The sequence below is a fragment of the Tupaia chinensis genome, unplaced genomic scaffold (genome assembly GCF_000334495.1).
Source record: "Tupaia chinensis unplaced genomic scaffold, TupChi_1.0 Scaffold000447_1, whole genome shotgun sequence".
NCBI classification, from domain to species: domain Eukaryota; kingdom Metazoa; phylum Chordata; class Mammalia; order Scandentia; family Tupaiidae; genus Tupaia; species Tupaia belangeri.
In genome coordinates, this window is record NW_006159952.1 from 1,702,873 (window position 1) to 1,710,286 (window position 7,414).

Below are 7,414 nucleotides of genomic sequence, written 5' to 3' on the forward strand. Positions count from 1 at the left end.
TAGGAGGCTTTTCCTATGTTCTTTAACACGTCTACCTCATGTAAAAATCTTGGCTGCTTCAATCTTACTGTTTTTACATTCTCAGCACCTGACTTTGGCAAGAGCTTCAGCTTTGACCACTGTATTCTAAAAAGAAGGAAAAGAAGAATGGAGAATACCCCTCCTCTTCCACCCTGATCTTTATGAACATTTTCCACAGAAACACATTTATTTAAATCTCGTTGGTCAGAACTCAATCATAATGGCAAAGGCAAGTATAAGCAAACCTGAGAAATGTTACCTGTTCTCACTTTCCATATTTCTTCCTGCATATTTCCTAAAATCTTTGAGGAAGTTGTTTGCTTCTTAGACATTCATGGAAACCAGGCAAGTGGGTTTTTGTGGATATGTGAGTCAGAAATCTAAAAAGGGATGAAAAGGGAAACACAAGGAGACTATGCACATTTGTGGCAATTGGGATTCAAGTGATTGTGGTAGGGTCAAAGCCATTAATAACCTAGAATATCTAGTAGATTTTCGTCTTCTAGAGCTTACCTACTCTGTCAAATCCATGGTAAATTCTGGGAGGTGTGAGTTTATTTAAAAATAATATTGTTTCTTAGCATTACTTATGATAACATTTTACTCCCCCAAGGGTCTGAGGTGTATATCTTTAGGAAGCAAGATCTAGGAGGATAATTGACATAGAGGTTAGTTTGTTAAAGAAATAAAGCTTTTAGCCCTTTAATTTAACCCTGGCCTACATATCAGAGATTGATTAATGTAGTTAACCAGTGTGTTAAATCGGTATAAAGTGATATTTTATCCATATATTTCACGATGAGTTTAAAGATACACGGAAAATTCTGAGTTGCAAATTGAAAAGCTGTCTACACAAATCTAAATTTAAAACGAAGTTCAAATATCTTTGTGAGTTGGAAATCTTGTCTTTTTCAAACAAAACCAACACCCTTTAAGCTAGACGTCAAAGCTCTATACATGTTTACATTTATATTTCACACATTCTTTGGGTAAGCAAGAAAATACTTTTAACAGTCTAATCTGTGTTTAAATAATGTTGAATGTAATAAAATATTAATGAAATATTGCATACTTTGAATATATAACCTTTCATAGAACTGTGATGGAGAATCCTAACCATCATCCCACTTGCTGGCTCTAAATAATTATCAATAATTTTTGTTTGTTTTAGAATTATTCATTATTATTATTTTTGTTGTTGTTATTGTTGTTATTTTTTAATTTGACCAGAGAGGGGCAGAGAGAGAGAGAGGGAAAGTGCGAAATCAAGCCACCAGGTTTAAGACTCGAACCTTGGTCAGCCATGTGTGAATCAAGCCTCTAACACCACACCACCTGCCGGCCCAAATATTACCAATTTTTGTATGTTAATTTTTGCAATTTTACTGAATTATTTGATTACTTCTCACAGGCTTTTGGTAGAATTTTTAGAGTATGCACATATAAAAATCATGTTATGTGCAAAGACAGACAATTTTACTTATTTTACGATTTGTATATCTCTTGTTTATTTTTCTTGCCTTCATGCTCTGGGATATCCAGTACATGCTAAATAATAGTGGTGAGTATGGTACCTATATTTATCTTATTCTGATTTTTCAACCTTTCACCATTAAGAATGACGTTAGCTGTAAGCATCTCACATAAGGGACTTCAAAAAGTTCATGGTTAAAAGAAATTAAAATATTAGTTTATTTTAGTGGATAAAGTGTTTTAAACTATACATAGTTTTTTTCTAGTATTTTGCATGAAATTTTGAAGACCCCTTCATAGATATCTTCATTTAAACTCGATGAACATAGATGTTTCTTTTACAGATTTGGAAAGCTTTTTTCATTATTTCTGTAAATAAGCCTCTAATTATTTCTCTGTTCTTTCTGGGACTTCAGAATGCATATATTGCCTTGCTTGATAGTGTCTCATATGTCATATAGGATGCCTCCACTGTTTTTATTACTATCATTTTTTCTTTTTTTCTAACTACATAATGTCAAATTGCCTGTGTTTGAACTTTTTTCATTTCTTTTCTACTTCATCAGCTCTGGTGTTGATGCTATTGGTGAGATTTTTCCGTTTAGTTATTGTATTTTCAGCTTTAGTTTGTTTGATTCATTTTTAGGGTTTCTATTTCTTTGTCAAATTTCTTATTTTATGCGAACCCTTTTGTTGATTTTGTTTCGTTACCTATCTGTGTTCTCTTGCAACTTACTGAACTTCTTTAAGACAATTATTTTGAATTCTTTGGTAGGCAGTTTATAGGTCTCCCTTTCTTCAGTATCAACTATTGGTTCTTTATTTTGTTCCCTTGTGGTGTCATTTTCTTTGATTTTCATGAAACTCACAGCCTTTTGTTGGTGTCTGCATATAAAGATGTATGTGCCTCTTTTAGTCTTTACACACTGGCTTTAGCAGAAAAACCTCTTAGCCATTCAGCCTATCTAGAGATTCTGGTTCAGCCTTTGATGGGGTTCAAGAATAGGATTGCTGTTGGTGTCCTCAATCAGGCCTATATATACCTGGACCATCAGGTGTATGGTCCTACCACCTGGGGCCACAGAGGTCAGTTTAATGCCTCTGTTTGTGTAGATTGTCCTGGAGACTCAGTCTTGAATCATATTGAATGAGCCTGTGGGGACTGGACTGGTGCCTAGGTCCATGAAATCAGACTGGTACTCGATTTCACAGGGAAGTTGTGTTTTCACTCTACTCTCCTTCGCTTTGTATGCTGCACTGTGCTGTATGGTCTTAGGGGAGAAGCAACATGGATAATGTGAAAATCCTTTCTACTCTCTTCAATATATTTTGAAAAAGAATTGTTTATTTGATTTATTATTGCTATTATTATTATTATGCTATTTGCTATAGGGCACATGTGGTCACCAGAGAGAGACACAAAGAGAAAAAGGGAAAGTGAAAAAGCAAGCTGCCAGGTCTGGGACTAAAACCACTGTCAGCCATGTGGGTGGGAGTCCAGTACCTTAACACCATGCCACCTGCTGGCCCTCTTCAATGTATTTTTTTTATTATTTCTGTTCTCCACTCAAGTCTTATGAAAGTATTTCAACACATGGAGAGTTGTTAAAAATGATGTTTCTGCAAGAAGATGAGCACTGGAAACTCCTATTTTAGCATCTTGCCGATGTCTTTCTTCAGATGCACTGAAATTTATTTTTGATGATGATAAAGAAAGAAATTAAAAAGTGAAATCACAATACACACATATTGTTGGAATTAAAGGCAATATTTACATGGGGTTGGTCCATAGCACAGTAGTTAAATGCTATCCATAGAAAGTTGGATCTCATATGGCTGATCAAGTTCAAAGCTCAGCACCTCCATTCTGAAAAACATGCTAGGCACATGAAAGGAGGAAAAGAGTTGGTGGTATGACCATGTCCCAGTGAATGACGATTTTCTCTGTCTCTCTCTCTCTCTCTCTCTGATGAGAACACATGCTCATTGGAATTTTTTTAAAAAGACAATATAAAAAATAATACATTTCCATGGGCTGCTAAAAAACAAAAACAAAAACAATCACAAAGACTTTTAAATATATATATATCATTGTATGTGGTGGAAGTCACAAGCTTATTGTCACAAAGGTCTGGAAGCAGCAGAATAAGAATTAGACTTTTGCATTGTAAAAGATGTTAAGTATTTCATGTGAAATGGAAGAATGGAAACAGATTGGCTGCTCAACCTCATAAACTAGAACAGAGCTCTCTTACTCAAGAAAAGAAGCAAGAATAGCCTATTTCTCTATTACTGAAAACTATCTGAGAAGGTAAGTAAATAAAGACACAATATCATACATGGTAAAGAATTTGTTGATCAATTCTCTAATCTCCAGACTTACCTCGAGCAAAAGAGAAGATGGTAAATCATTCCAAAAGTGAGAGGAGAGGAATTGGCTTTTGGAAGCACTGAAAAACCACTATATTACAAGTGGTGGAATAAAAATAATAATAATAACATAGAAGGGAAAGGAAAGAAAGTAGAAATAAATGATCCCAACAATAATCGCAGATATGCTAGTATAAGTAGTTATCTTAAACCTGTTTAAGATATTTAAAAGAAAGTCTATAAGACTGTGAGTCTATATAAGTTGGAATAGTGTGAATAATAGTGAGTTAAAGGTAATATACATAGACTTTTATTTTTCAATTGAAGAACAAACATTATTTTAGTAGACATTGATAAATTATTAAACAATCATCAGTGTTCAAACTACTGGTATAATTCAACACACACACACACACACACACACAAACACACACACACACAAACACACATACCTGTATATAGATATAGATAGCTAAGTGGTAGAATTGCCTTTCTATATATCTATCTATGTATATATTTATCTATATAGGTAGAAAGATATATATCTACATGTACAGGAAAAGGAGTTGGACATGTTTTATAGGTAGAGAAAACATTATTTTGTATCAAGACATACAACTAGATGAAAAAGATGTGGCGAGGCAGAGACTTTCAGATGTATTCTGTTTAGGATAAGACAATATGTTGTCAGGATACTGATGGGAACACATTCAACTATTCACTGGCTCAATTCCTAAAGTTTGCACAGCAGATGGCCCGAAAGCCAGTGACACCATTCTTTACTGCCCGGAAATGACGTGCTTGAGCATTGCTTTCTAACTGGGTATTCAGAACACAGGCAGCCTGGAAGTACATATTTCTAATGCATACATTCCATGGAGGCAAGGTCTAGTGCCAAAGCGTGTATCCTCAACCAGCCTCAGTAGGTTGGCCCGCACCCCATGCTGCCCTCATGTTATAGACTTTGCCTGCCCAAGCAGGCATGGCGGACTAACGTTTTTACACCAAGGCCTCCTGTGGAATCAAAATCTTCACTTAGTGCTGGGAAGACTCAGGCTACAGAGGCGCCCAGGACCTGAGTCACGGCATGGACATGGGTAGTCTCTCATACTTTTGGAAAGAATACTAAAGTGGAGAGTGCAGGTAGCAGAGTTCAACCCCATAATAGCCTACCTGCCTACCTTCCATGCAGCATTCCTTAGTCTTCAGTTTAGTGATTATTTGGGTAGGCTTTTATTTATTTATTAACTTTGGTCTAAACCCTTTGTTTAAAAGCCTGGAGCTGGGACCAACAGTTGGCATAATGGTTGTGTTGCTGGACTCCCATGTGGTCGACCATGGTTTGAGTCCCAGACCCAGTGGCTTAAACTCACACCTGAAGCTTGGGCATGCATGTGATTGTGGCGTGGCCATCTCCCCCAGGGGGTGATTTCTTGCTTTCTGTCTCTCTCTCTCTCTCTATCTTTCTGGCGAGAATATGCACCCTATAACAACAACAACAACAACAACACCCTCTCCAAAAAAAATAAAAATAAAAAAGCCTGGAGCTACTAGGAGTTTAACTTTAGTGGTCTAGGGAACTCTACATTTCCTTAGTCTTTTCCTCTAACTATATACATTTCTGAGGAGGCCATCTTTATCTGTTTTGCTTGTGAGTTTAGGCCTCTCTTTCTAGCCAAGTGCTGTTTTTACATTTAAATTGATCAAAAATAAAACAGGAGCAGTGCCATGTTAGCAAAACTAAAGACTCCAACAGAGTGTGGGAAGAAAATAAGATTGCAGGGGGCCAGCAGGTGACATGGTGGTTAAGGTCACTCCCACAAGGCCTACCACATTTCTAGTCCGGGCCTGGTGGCTTGCTTTCTCACTTTCTCTTGCTCTTTCTCTCTCTTTCTCTGGTCAAATTAAAATAAATGCATGAATAAATAAATAAAATTAAATAAGTAAATCTTTGTTTTTAAAAAGTTGTAAACCAGAGGCCCAAAGTCAAAGGAAGTGAACCAATTCAAAAATTCAGATTCAGGTTTGAAAATGAGTGAAAATACTAGCATCTACTCAGTCGACAATTTGTTTCACTTGAGTTCACTATTAAATCAGCAAATCAACATTTCACGGATTACTGGGGGGATGTGTGGAAGAGTACAGTTGCCTGTTGGGAGCCAACTTAGGTTAGTTTTGGAAAGTGAACTTAATGTGTGGTCAGAAACTCTAGTAGAGAAAAAGCAAAAAGAAAAACAAACTTCAGACTCCTCATTCACATAGACTCAGACTGGAGGAAGGATCTCATCACATCTGAGGATCACTCTCCAAAGTCCTTTCTGCCAGATAGAAACATAATTTATGCATCTTTATGATAACAATTCTATCTTTCAGCTACCATGGCTAAAGAGAGAATTTCAAGCTAAACATTGTTTTAATTCATTTTATTTCTAGTTTCCCAGTTCATTTGAACATCAGAAAAAACTTTTCTATGCGAATTGTCCTAGGAGTAAAGAAGGTAAGTGATAAGGAATAAAATTCTCAACTTTTAAGCAGACTTCTGTAATCTGAAGCAGAAATCGTACTTTTGAAATTCCAAAAAATATTTCTAAGTATGAGACCCTTGGGAGAGAACTGGGTGTTTAAAAGTTGTATGTGTTTGTTTGCTTGTTTCTTTTCTTTCTTCTTTTTTAAAAATTACCTTCAAATAACAGAAGACAGAACCTGGAATATCTGTCATGAATCATTCAGAAGGACAGCGGTATGGTCATACATATCTTATTTTTCTTTAAGCCCCTACTACACCAAACGAAAGTTCAACAAACATGCACAAATCCTGGAGAGTAGACACAGTGAGGTATTGGATGCATTGAGTCTCTGAGAAGTTCCAAATTTCATTTCTCTTTCTCTTCTGTACAAGCTCTTAAATACATCTGAGGTGATGATGAAGTATGTAAAGAGTACCCTGGCTTTTTAGCAATCTCAGGTCCTTGTTCAGTGTTCTGAGAATTCGAGTAGTATAATAGAAACATTTTGGGCACTCTATCAAATTAATTATTTTCTGTCATACTTCTTATTCATGCATATTGAATGTCATGAAGATACTCTGATACAATGACTGATACAATGACTAATCTGCACAGGTCCCGACCCGCTCAAGGTAGGTATAAAGTGGGAGATCTTTCTTTAGGTGCAGGTTGCTTCTTTTACATTCCATCTTAGGGATGTTCCAGTGCTATCCCATTGTGATGTCCAGGGGCATCTTAGAACTTACACAGTGTACTAATGCCCTTTGAAGCAATGTTTACTCAAGAAAGAGATGGGCTCCAATGGATAAACGCTTTACCTCTTCTTTGAAAAAAAAAACATAAGATTGATTGTAAGAAGACCATAGGATTGCATAATTAGTCAAACACAGAAGACATCAAGTCAGTAATGCACCTTTTATTGAATTATCATGTTAAAGCTTATTTCCACAATCTCATTCCTTGGATCATATTGCCTAATAGTAAGAAACATATTAATCACTATTCTTTAAGTAATGATATTACCTTTCTCTACTGATTACTAC

At 36.1% G+C, this 7,414-nt stretch overlaps 1 long non-coding RNA gene across 2 annotated transcripts in view; it reads left to right on the top strand.

Annotated features, from left to right (window-relative positions):
* The first annotated feature begins 6,312 nt into the window (after positions 1-6,312).
* Positions 6,313-7,414, top strand: part of LOC102473303 (uncharacterized) — a 7,676-nt gene continuing 6,574 nt past the window's right edge. For both annotated transcript variants that reach the window (XR_001370877.2, XR_335544.2), the window contains exons 1-2: positions 6,313-6,361; positions 6,945-7,003. This is a non-coding gene — a long non-coding RNA (uncharacterized LOC102473303). The remainder of the gene's footprint in view (positions 6,362-6,944; positions 7,004-7,414) is intronic.